This window comes from Hyla sarda, unplaced genomic scaffold (genome assembly GCF_029499605.1).
Source record: "Hyla sarda isolate aHylSar1 unplaced genomic scaffold, aHylSar1.hap1 scaffold_69, whole genome shotgun sequence".
In the NCBI taxonomy this organism is placed as follows: Eukaryota; Metazoa; Chordata; class Amphibia; order Anura; family Hylidae; genus Hyla; species Hyla sarda.
This window is the reverse complement of record NW_026610707.1, coordinates 576,415-589,431: the sequence shown is the minus strand read 5'-3', so window position 1 is coordinate 589,431 and position 13,017 is coordinate 576,415. Positions and strand designations below refer to the sequence as shown.

Sequence of the window (13,017 nt, the reverse complement as noted above, 5' to 3'; positions counted from 1 at the left end):
ATTATACTCCAGAGCTGTACTCACTATCCTGCTGGTGGGGTCACTGTGTACATACATTACATTACTTATCCTGTACTGATCCTGAGTTATATCCTGTATTATACTCCAGAGCTGTACTCACTATTCTGCTGGTGAGGTCACTGTGTATATACATTACATTACTTATCCTGTACTGATCCTGAGTTATATCCTGTATTATACTCCAGAGCTGCACTCACTATTCTGCTGAATGTTAAATTGTATGAGTGTGTAGTTCGGTCCTGTACAGGGATTTGTGTTGTCACTGACTCACTGTAACAGACCCTCAGCTGTAGACAGAATACAGGTAATATAGAGGTTATTTATAACACATCTTGTCTGATCACATGACATACGGTACAGATAATGCTGCGCTCATTATGATCGTTATTATATTCCGGTAATTAGGAGATAATGGCGGTCGGTCTCCATATTTTTTTTTTATAAATAATCCCAAACAAGCGGCACGGTAATTACAGGCAGACGCCTCGGGGCCCGAAGTGTTAAATAATGAAGGATCGACCTCATTATGGAGACGCAGCGTCTCTCCCGCGATTAACATAAATTAAATAGGAGATTAATTAAACCTCTTCTCCGCCAACGAGGTGAATATAAAGCACCTGTGGTGTCAGCAGTCCCATGTAACCGTCATATTACAGGCCGCCTGCAGGGGGCAGCCAGGGACAAGAAACAGATCCTGACTGCTAGAGCCAAATAATGGAAGAGCATGATGGGAGTTGTAGTTACACAACAGGGTTTTCTGCAGATATTGTGACTGATCCCCGGTATATGGTGTCAACTAGAGATGAGCGAACTTACAGTAAATTCGATTCGTCACGAACTTCTCGGCTCGGCAGTTGATGACTTTTCCTGCATAAATTAGTTCAGCTTTCAGGTGCTCCGGTGTCTGGAGACTCTTTCCTAGGACTGTATCCACCTTTTCCAGCCACCGGAGCACCTGAAAGCTGAACTAATTTATGCAGGAAAAGTCATCAACTGCCGAGCCGAGAAGTTCGTGACGAATCGAATTTACTGTAAGTTCGCTCATCTCTAGTAATAATGTTTATATACACCTGAAACGTAATAATGTGTATACACCTGTAATGTCAGGGGGAATCATCACCAGGACAGATAAAATGATATAGCAACATTGTATCTGCAAATAACAACGTTATTATTATATTATATATTACTATATCAGTGATGTCATACAGGGGGCGGGGCTGTGATCACATGCCATTATATTACTATTATATTATATCAGTGATGTCATACAGGGGGCGGGGCTGTCATCACATGTCATTATATTACCATCATATTATATCAGTGATGTCATACAGGGGGCGGGACTGTGATCACATGTCATTATATTACTATTATATTATATCAGTGATGTCATACAGGAGGCGGGGCTGTGATCACATGTCATTATATTACTATTATATTATATCAGTGATGTCATACAGGGGGGCGGGGCTGTGATCACATGTCATTATATTATAGCAGTGATGTCATACAGGGGGCGGGGCTGTGATCACATGTCATTATATTACTATTATATTATATCAGTGATGTCATACAGGGGGCGGGGCTGTGATCACATGTCATTATATTACTATTCTATTATATCAGTGATGTCATACAGGGGGCGGGGCTGTGATCACATGTCATTATATTACTATTATATTATATCAGTGATGTCATACAGGGGGCAGGGCTGTGATCACATGTTATTATATTATTATTATATTATATCAGTGATGTCATACATTTGGCGGGGCTGTGATCACATGTTATTATATTACTATTATATTATATCAGTGATGTCATACATTGGGCGGGGCTGTGATCACATGTCATTATATTACTATTATATTATATCAGTGATGTCATACAGGGGGCGGGGCTGTGATCACATGTCATTATATTACTATTCTATTATATCAGTGATGTCATACAGGGGGCGGGGCTGTGATCACATGTCATTATATTACTATTATATTATATCAGTGATGTCATACAGGGGGCGGGGCTGTGATCACATGTCATTATATTACTATTATATTATATCAGTGATGTCATACAGGGGGTGGGACTGTGATCACATGTCATTATATTATATCAGTGATGTCATACAGGGGGCGGGGCTGTGATCACATGTCATTATATTACTATTATATCAGTGATGTCATACAGGGGGCGGGGCTGTGATCACATGTCATTATATTACTATTATATTATATCAGTGATGTCATACAGGGGGCCGGGCTGTGATCACATGTCATTATATTACTATTATATTATATCAGTGATGTCATACAGGGGGCGGGGCTGTGATCACATGTCATTATATTACTATTATATTATATCAGTGATGTCATACAGGAGGTGGGGCTGTGATCACATGTCATTATATTACTATTATATTATATCAGTGATTTCATACAGGGGGCGGGGCTGTGATCACATGTCATTATATTACTATTATATTATATTAGTGATGTCATACAGGGGGCGGGGCTGTGATCACATGTCATTATATTACTATTATATTATATCAGTGATGTCATACAGGGGGTGGGGCTGTGATCACATGTCATTATATTACTATCATATCAGTGATGTCATACAGGGGGCGGGGCTGTGATCACATGTCATTATATTACTATTATATTATATCAGTGATGTAATACAGGGGGCGGGGCTGTGATCACATGTCATTATATTACCATCATATTATATCAGTGATGTCATACAGGGGGTGGGACTGTGATCACATGTCATTATATTACTATTATATTATATCAGTGATGTCATACAGGGGGCCGGGCTGTGATCACATGTCATTATATTACTATTATATTATATCAGTGATGTCATACAGGGGGCGGGGCTGTGATCACATGTCATTATATTACTATTATATTATATCAGTGATGTCATACAGGGGGCGGGGCTGTGATCACATGTCATTATATTACTATTATATTATATCAGTGATGTCATACAGGGGGGCGGGGCTGTGATCACATGTCATTATATTACTATATTATATTATATCAGTGATGTCATACAGGAGGCGTGGCTGTGATCACATGTCATTATATTACTATTCTATTATATCAGTGATGTCATACAGGTGGCAGGGCTGTGATCACATGTCATTATATTACTATTATATTATATCAGTGATGTCATACAGGGGGCGGGGCTGTGATCACATGTCATTATATTACTATTATATTATATCAGTGATGTCATACGGGGGCGGGGCTGTGATCACATGTCATTATATCATTATATTATATTAGTGATGTCATACAGGGCGGGGTTGTGATCACATGTCATTATATTATTATTATATTATCAGTGATGTCATACAGGGGGCGGGGCTGTGATCACATGTCATTATATTACTATTATATTATATTAGTGATGTCATACAGGGCGGGGCTGTGATCACATGTCATTATATTATTATTATATTATCAGTGATGTCATACAGGGGGTGGGGCTGTTCCTGTAGTCCCCAATTCCTTTCCATCCTGTGATGTAGATACCTGGCCTCTGGATTTGCGCTCTTGCGTTCTCGCTCAGATCGTTCGTTGACCTTTAGAAGACTTCAGGTCGTTTTTTTTTTTGTGAAATTGTGAGAAATAAACTTGGTAACAAAGAAGTGAACGGTATTAATTTAAGATAACGGCGTCTAAGCCCCCGCGCTCGGCATCCATTATCCTGATACTGCTAATCCTTTATTGTTCAAAAAAACGTATTCAAGATTTGCGGCTGGTGGTATCAGTCAGGACAGCGGCGCGGCGCGCTTCATTATAAGTCAATAATAACGGCCCGTACATTGATTATACCTACGTCTTTGTCTTTCTGTAATGAACTTTTGATGCCGTCGCTCCCCAAACTATTATTTCATCCTAATAAACAGCGGATCTCTCCGCACCGCGAGCGTCTGATTGAGGGAACCGGGCCAACGCTAATAACTTTTTGTTTACCCGATCGCTCCTCATTTACGCTTTTCATTGGCGGCATTAAACCGACAAATACCTTCTGCAGCAAATCTCCCTGGAGACGTCTAATCTCTCGTCCGGAATCCAGAACCCTTTTATAGATATAAAGAGATATATACATACTGTAAATACTCAGTGTATCCATCTATATACAGTATCTACAGTATAACTACACTGCTCAAAAAAATAATAAAGGGCAGACTTAAACAACACAATGTAACTCCAAGTCCCTGACACTTGTGTGAGATCCCACTGTCCACTCAGGAAGAACACTGATTGGCAATCAATTCACATGGAACAGACAACACGTGGAAATTATAGGCAATTACCAAGACACCCCAATAAAGGAGTGGTTCTGCACGTGGTGACCACAGACCACTTCTCAGTTCCTATGCTTCCTGGCTGATGTTTTGGTCACTTTTGAATGCTGGCGGTGCTTTCACTCTAGTGGTAGCATGAGACGGAGTCTACAACCCACACAAGTGGCTCAGGTAGTGCAGCTCATCCAGGATGGCACTTTAATGCGAGCTGTGGGAAGAAGGTTTGCTGTGTCTGTCAGCGTAGTGTCCAGAGCATGGAGGCGCTACCAGGAGACAGGCCAGTACATCAGGAGACGTAGAGGAGGCTGGAGGAGGACAACAACCAGCAGCAGGACCGCTACCTCCGCCTTTATGCAAGGAGGAGCAGGAGGAGCACTGCCAGAGCCCTGCAAAATGACCTCCAGCAGAACACAAATGTGCATGTGTCCACTCAAACGCTCAGAAACAGTCTCCATGAGGGTGGTATGAGGGCGTCCACAGGTGGGGGTTGTGCTTACAGCCCAACACCGTGCAGGACATTTGGCATTTGCCAAAGAACACAAAGTTTGGCAAATTTACCACTGATGCCCTGTACTCTTCACAGATGAAAGCAGGTTCACACTGAGCACATGTGACAGAGTCTGGAGATGCCGTGGAGAACATTCTGCTGCCTGCAACATCCTCCAGCATGACCCGTTTGGCGGTGGGTCAGTAATGGTGTGGGGTGGCATTTCTTTGGGGGGCCGCACAGCCCTCCATGTCCTTGCCAGAAGTAGCCTGACTGCCATTAGGTACTGAGATGAGATCCTCAGACCCCTTGCGAGACCATATGCTGGTGCGGTTGGGTTCCTCCTAATACAAGACAATGCTAGACCTCATGTGGCTGGAGTGTGTCAGCAGTTCCTACAAGAGGAAGGCATTGATGCTATGGACCGGCCAACCGTTCCCCTGAATCCGATTGAGCTCATCTGGGACGCCTCGCTCCATCCACCACAGACTGTCCAGGAGTTGGCGGATGCTTTAGTCCAGGTCTGGGAGGACATCCCTCAGGAGACCATCCTCCACCTCATCAGGAGCATGCCCAGGCGTTGTAGGGAGGTCATACGGGCACGTGGAGGCCACACACACTACTGAGTCTCATTGGGACTTGTTTTAAGGATATTACATAAAGTTGGATCAGCCTGTAGTGGGGTTTTCCCACTGTGATTTTGAGTGGGACTCCAACTCCATGGGTTGATACATTTGTTTTCCATTGATCCTTTTTGTGTGATTTTGTTGTCAGCACATTCAACTATGTAAAGACGAAAGGATTTCATACGATTTAGTTCATTCATTCAGATCTAGGATGTGTTATCTTAGTATTCCCTTTATTTTTTTGAGCAGTGTATATATACCGCCACCTGAGAGAAAGGAAAATCATGTATAAGGGGCGCAGTTACGGGCGCCGTAACCAGAGCGTGTTTGAGTTTCTAGAGGGAGATTCCCACTCTGGAGACCCCAGGTTTTCTTTGTCCGGTCAGTCAGGGGGTTGGCCAGCGAGCTGTAATCGGGAACAAACTTGGGGTAATAGACAGCAGTACCCGATAACACTAGGATCTTGGTCTTGGTGCGAGGGGAGGGCCAGCGGGTAACTGCCTCTATCTTTGCTGGCACCCACTACCCTCCCGGTGCCTGAGGCATGGGACCTCCGCCACCCTAATTACACATTTGTCAGGTCTGAGGGTGAGCCCTGCTGCCTACAGGTGGTCCAAGTGTTTCTCCTAGGTATTGCTGTAGATAGCGATGTTGTCCAGGTATGTGCAAGCATATTCCTGAAGGCCATCGAGGAGCCTATCATCTGCTGAAATGTTGCCTGAGCATTCTTCATCCCAAACGGCATCACCTTAAACTGTTACAGGCCGAAGGGGGTGATAAACGACGACTTCAGAATCTCAGTATCCCTTGCAAAGATCTAAGGTGCTGAGGAACTTGCCCTGGGCAACAACTCATCGATCCGGGGCATGGGGTAGGCATCTGTTGTAGTCCAGTCATTGAGCTTCCGGTAGTCTATACAAAAATGGTTTACTACGGTTTTTACGTCTGGTCACAAAACCAGATACGGGGCAGAAATGAGCAGACAAGAGTCACTGTTTGACTCTGGTCAGCTCATTAAAGTCAATGGCGTTCTGTGCTGGTCCGGATTCGGCTGGGGGAAGGGAAAACTGTGCGCTCCCATACCTCAACCGGAATCAGTAGCCGTGCGCTGTAACCGTGGTCTGAAGGCAGCCTTAGATACGAGTACTACTGGATAAGCCCAGGGACTCAATGATTCGATGATCCCTACATTGAGCATCTCTCTACTCTCATCCCTGCTCTCACTGTCTCTGGTACCCTGTAAGCCTCTTGCTTGGGGGAGGCTGTCCCGGGTGTTTCTACCCAATACATTGCTAGATCCGTGACTCCTGGGATCATCGAGAACAGGTCTCAACGTTGGGCTAGGACCCCTCTGACCTACTCCTGCTGGATATCCCATAACTGCTTGGAAATCTGTATTCCCTCTATCCCTACTTGTGCCTTACTGGCTCTAGGCAGTACCATCATACCAAACCCTTTGTCGACTTTGGGGCCGCCCGGAGGATTTTCACCACAGAAGCAGTTAGCTCCATCAGCCGGTCCCTGAGATTGAGGACATACTGATGTAGTGGGGTCCGTTTCCCCTTACCATCTCCCTCCCAGTGGTCTAAAACCAAATCTAGGGTTCCTCTAAAGGGTCTGGGGGTGATAGGCTGTACGCAGACTGTGGATCTTACACAGATCCCAGACCTACCGGGTCAGTTCAGCACAGAACTTAGACCCGTGCTCCAAAAGCATCTCTCGGAGAAAACCCACTCTGGAGAAAACTTCAGACTTGGCAGGTTCCTCGATAATGGGTAGGGGGTGCAGGTTAGCCTTGAGGTGGTCACCTCACTTGCCTGCCAGCTTGCTATTCTTAGATAGCCCAGGCCAACAAAATTTTCCGAGTCAAGAGATCCCTGGTATGGTTTTATTCCTTGGTGGTCATCTCGGGGAATGTCATGGTTAACTCACATGAGATCAGGTCAGTACCGCTGGGGCACAACCAGCTGCTTCTTAGGTACCTTGGTGGGCATGGTGCCCTCTGTAAGCTGGTATAACAAATCTTGGCTCCATATAATTTTACCATAAATTGGATTTGCCAGCTCAGCCCTAGCACGCTCTTGATACCCTGCCAGGATTGGATCAGTGAGCGTGGCTTCCCGAAACTCTGCTTAGGTGGCCCACAGCCTATTGGGCAGGACAAAAACTCTATCTGGGGGACTAACTAGGGACTTGTCAGGGTGTCATTCAGAGGCAGTCTCACTCACTTAGGTCTGTTCAAGTGCCCCTCCAATCCTCTTGCTCTGCTGGCGTGTTACCATCATACATGTCTCTGGGGTTGACGGCGTCCTCGTGGTTATTTCTACGGGATCTGAAGGCAGCTACAGCCTGCCTGGATGGTACTGTTTAGCCCCTATCAACAGTGACTTATCGCGTCATGGACTAGTTGGGCCATTACCACTAGGGCTATTTGCCCTCTGAGGATCCTTCTCAGTCACATTCGCCGTCCAGTTATATACTTACCTCTATCATCACTAGGAGTCTGTTTGTCCATTAGTCCACATATGGTTACAGTTTTGGAGAATTAATCTACTTATGGTTACAACTCTGGATGTTTCATTTGCCTCCAGCCTTTATTACCCTAGGTGTGGTTTCTACTGGCTCAATATCATTGAAGCTTATCTACAACTTCAAGTCAGATGTTAAAAGCCACACATTCAGTTCTTATAGGCCGGTTTTCACTATAATATCATAAGTGATTGGTCTTTGGATCCTTTTTTGCTATGTCTTTCATATATGTGTGACACATACCTGACATTGACGGACACAGACTCTACTTCTCTTTCATATATTGTGTTGGACACTTATCTTTCTGTCTTCATCTGGCATTTTATTTGAATTATCATTAGTTTATGTTTTGGTATCAGAAGATATCTGAAATGTTTGTGGTTTCCTCTTATCCCTGATGAGCCCCTGTTATTTGGGGGCAAAACACGTTGGCTAGGAAGGTTGGCCACTTGTAATTGTCTAGATTTATTATTGACACAATTTTTGTTTCAACATCCCTTTTCCTTTCTACCACACTTAGAGAATAGGAGTGATCTTTGTTTAGGATTAGAAGGTTGGGGCATCACCTGTACCCCTTCCCCTTCCCCCATAATTTGTGTACATTTTATGTTATGAGTAAAGGTTAAGTTTTAATTGTATCTTTGCCTCATTGGTGTTTTTCAAGTTGGTTACACTCATTTACTCCACCAAGGGTACTTGGTTATATTGGGTCCTGGTACCCCTATCAATTTCCAGAAGTTGGTTTATAATATATGTCTCTGGGGTTACAATATCTTGCTGGTAGTGGGGCGTTAAGTAGCCCAAATCATTGGCCAGAAGCACTTTAGCTGATAATCAGGGCCGGACTGGGTGTGAAAACCAGCCCTGGAAAAAATTACATACCAGCCCCATAGTGTTGCGTCATTATACCAGCGCGTCATAATTTTCTTGTTCATAAAAGGTAAAATCATGCATATTAGTTTCCCCACATTAGGTGCAGTGTAGTTCCCCCCCCCCCCACATTAGGTGCAGTATAGTTCCCCCCCCCCACATGAGGTGCAGTATAGCCCCCCCCCCCCACATGAGGTGCAGTATAGTCCCCCCCCCCCCACATGAGGTGCAGTATAGTTCCCCCCCCCCACATTAGGTTGGCAGTATAGTTCCCCCCACATTAGGCTGGGTTCACACTACGTTTTGTCCCATACGGGAGTGCATACGGCAGGGGGGAGCTAAAACCTCGCGCTCCCGTATGTGACCGTATGCGCTCCCGTATGCCATTCATTTCAATGAGTCGACCGGACTGAAACGTTCGGTCCGGTCGGCTCATTTTTGCGCCGTATGCGCTTTTACAACCGGACCTAAAACTGTGGTCAACCACGGTTTTAGGTCCGGTTGTAAAAGCGCATACGGCGCAAAAATGAGCCGACCGGACCGAACGTTTCACTCCGGTCGGCTCATTGAAATGAATGGCATACGGGAGCGCATACGGTCACATACGGGAGCGCGAGCTTTTAGCTCCCCCCTGCCGTATGCGCTCCCGTATGGGACAAAACGTAGTGTGAACCCAGCCTTAGGTGCAGTATAGTTCCCCCCACATTAGGTGCAGTATAGTTCCCCCCCCCCACACACACATTAGGTGCAGTATAGTTCCCCCCCCACATGAGGTGCAGTATAGTTCCCCCCACATGAGGTGCAGTATAGTTCCCCCCACATGAGGTGCAGTATAGTTCCCCCCACATTAGGTGCAGTTTAGTTCCCCCCACATTAGGTGCAGTATAGTTTCCCCACCCCCCACATTAGGTGCAGAATAGTTCCCCCCCCCCCCCCACATTAGGTGCAGAATAGTTCCCCCCCCCCCACATTAGGTACAGTATAGTTCCCCCCACATTAGGTGCAGTATAGTCCCCCCCCCCACATTAGGTGCAGTATAGTTCCCCACATTAGGTGCAGTCACTGAGGACGAGCAGGGCTCTGTACACTGAGGAGAAGCGGGGCTTTGTACCTGAGGACAAGTGGGGCTCTGTACGAGCGAGAGAGCAGCCAGGGCGGTGGGCACACTGATCGGTGGCACAGTGAACTCCGATATTGCGCTGCTGCGCTTGGACGTGATGTCACGTCACCCCCACGGTGACGTGACCCTCATGTTTAATCGCAGCAACGTGCTACGCCGGAGTTCACAGCACCTCTCCCAGGCAGCCGCCCACCCAGGTCCCTAAGTAAGAAGCAGGGCCGGCCTGGGACAGTGCTGGGCCGGCCCTCCTTATCGTCGGCACCAGGCGGCCTATGCGGGCCGCCTGTGCAGCCTGCTGGACCTATTTTCATGTAGGGGCCTGGAGCCCCTACGTTAATCCGGCCCCAAAGTGGCCCCAGGCCCAGCGGCCCACCGGGATAATTCCCGGTAGGCCAGTCCGGGCCTGCTGGCAATTCCTGCATAACTTTACTTGGACCTGTTGGCTCCCGTTGCTCCAATCCATTTCAACTTGGGCAAAGGGAATCCGATGCTCGTGGATATTTGTCCGGCAGAGGGGTATCAGGTGGGGCTTAATGAGGGTAATAAAAGCCCTTCAGCTTTCTTGCCATGGACCCACACATACTGCTGGTGGTGCTCCCTCTTCGCTCAGGAAGCAGCTCTGACTGCGTTCACCTCATAGAGGGCTCCAAAGTCTTCCTTTATTTAGGACTGGAGGTTGGGCAGAAGGGGGGGTTGTTTGGGGGGGAACCAGTTGCTGGTGCAGTGTAGCTGATATGTACCATTTATCCGCAACGAAAAACGGTCCGCAGATCTGGGCTGCTTGGTATTACTGGGGCACATTTCTTCTCAGTAGCCCGTGCCTGGTAGGGGATTCTGGCAGCTAGGTGCGGGTAGGATGGTCTGGCAGCTGTGGGATCATGGATTGTCAGCCTGGGTCGGGACTGGGACTGGGTTCAGGCTGGAGTAGGAACATCCAGTATTTGCCTATTATTGTCGGACTGCCGGTTACTCCCGGTGTCCAGGTACTCGTCCCCAAGAACGGCTGCTTTGTCAGCGGTTTTGGGTTTACGGTCTTTCACCCACTCTGTGACCGCCCGCAGGGGGAGAAAACTCCTTAAAACTGCTCCAGCAGAACCAACTGAATGATGTCCACTCCTCTACACTACTGTCCCTTCCTTCTGAGGCCACGGAATTGCACTCTGTGAGCCTCAGGGGTAGAGGAGTTCATAGTCCTGACAGTCTTCAGTGGGCATTCTCTCCAAGGCAGTCCGCGCTCAGCCGGCAAGCTTACTTGCTTACTTACCAGCCCGGGAGCCACACATCTGTCTCCAGACGTAAGTCTCAAATACCTCTAGGAACTGTCTTTGATTCCTCTTTAAATGCTTAGAATGCTCCATAGGGTAGCTTTTTCCTCCCTATCATTGGGGCAGGGCTACCACATCCAGTTGGCTCATCTGCCTTTCGCTCTACAGCTCATGCGCATGATCCAGCACCCGATTCACCTGCTCATCCATGGGGTAATTTCCATAAAGTGCAAGTCGCCATTCTACCAGTCTTTGTGTCTCACCGGTCAGAAACCTCAACCCGGGCCTCTCCCTGTTGCTGTTCCACATGCACCAGACCCATGTGATCCTTATGTCCTCTCAGAGAAGACACCAGAACCATGTGATTATTATGTCCTCTCAGAGAAGACACCAGAACCATGTGATCCTTATGTCCTCTCAGAGAAGACACCAGAACCATGTGATCATTATGTCCTCTCAGAGAAGACACCAGAACCATGTGATCATTATGTCCTCTCAGAGAAGACACCAGAACCATGTGATCCTTATGTCTCCTCAGAGAAGACAGCAGAACCATGTGATCATGTCTCCTCAGAGAAGACACCCGAACCATGTGATCATTATGTCCCCTCAGAGAAGACACCAGAACCATGTGACCCTTATGTCCACTCAGAGAAGACCCCAGAACCATGTGATCATTATGTCCTCTCAGAGAAGACACCAGAACCATGTGACCCTTATGTCCTCTCAGAGAAGACACCAGAACCATGTGATCATTATGTCTCCTCAGAGAAGACACCAGAACCATGTGATCCTTATGTCCCCTCAGAGAAGACACCAGAACCATGTGACCCTTATGTCCCCTCAGAGAAGACCCCAGAACCATGTGATCATTATGTCCCCTCAGAGAAGACACCAGAACCATGTGATCATTATGTCCTCTCAGAGAAGACACCAGAACCATGTGATCATTATGTCCCCTCAGAGAAGACACCAGAACCATGTGATCATTATGTCCCCTCAGAGAAGACACCAGAACCATGTGATCATTATGTCCCCTCAGAGAAGACCCCAGAACCATGTGATCATTATGTCCCCTCAGAGAAGACACCAGAACCATGTGATCATTATGTCCCCTCAGAGAAGACCCCAGAACCATGTGATCATTATGTCCCCTCAGAGAAGACCCCAGAACCATGTGATCATTATGTCCCCTCAGAGAAGACACCAGAACCATGTGATCATTATGTCCTCTCAGAGAAGACACCAGAACCATGTGATCATTATGTCCTCTCAGAGAAGACACCAGAACCATGTGATCATTATGTCCCCTCAGACACCAGAACCATGTGATCATGTCTCCTCAGAGAAGACAGCACTCACCTCTGGTCCATGTAAACTCAGAACATAAACTGATTTGAGGTAAAACAAGTTTTGAATTCATCCCCCCCAACCCCACCCCCCAAGGCAGGTCACATGACATACATTCCATTGCCCTTATAAGGCTTTATAGGTAAACAACATCAAGAGTCTGTTGCCGGGCAGAGTCTCCTCAGGGGATGGTGGGTACACACAGTTATGGCGCAACCATGGTACATGATCTTCTGATGCCAAGGAACAGTAATAGTAGTTATATTCTTGTATATAGGAGCAGTATTATAGTAGATATATTCTTGTATATAGGAGCAGTATTATAGTAGTTGTATTCTTGTATATAGGAGCAGTATTATAGTAGTTATATTCTTGTATATAGGAGCAGTATTATAGTAGTTGTATTCTTGTAT

At 46.6% G+C, this 13,017-nt stretch overlaps 1 long non-coding RNA gene across 2 annotated transcripts in view; it reads right to left on the bottom strand.

The window, feature by feature from the left end:
* Window positions 1-12,671, bottom strand: part of LOC130343845 (uncharacterized) — a 136,534-nt gene extending 123,863 nt beyond the window's left edge. Inside the window, exon 1 of one of the 2 annotated variants that reach the window (XR_008882998.1) lies at window positions 12,617-12,671. This is a non-coding gene — a long non-coding RNA (uncharacterized LOC130343845). Of the gene's footprint in view, window positions 1-4,022; window positions 4,130-12,616 lie in introns of those variants that run through there. The other variant, XR_008882999.1, reaches the window with a different exon arrangement.
* Between the last annotated feature and the right edge of the window lie 346 nt (window positions 12,672-13,017).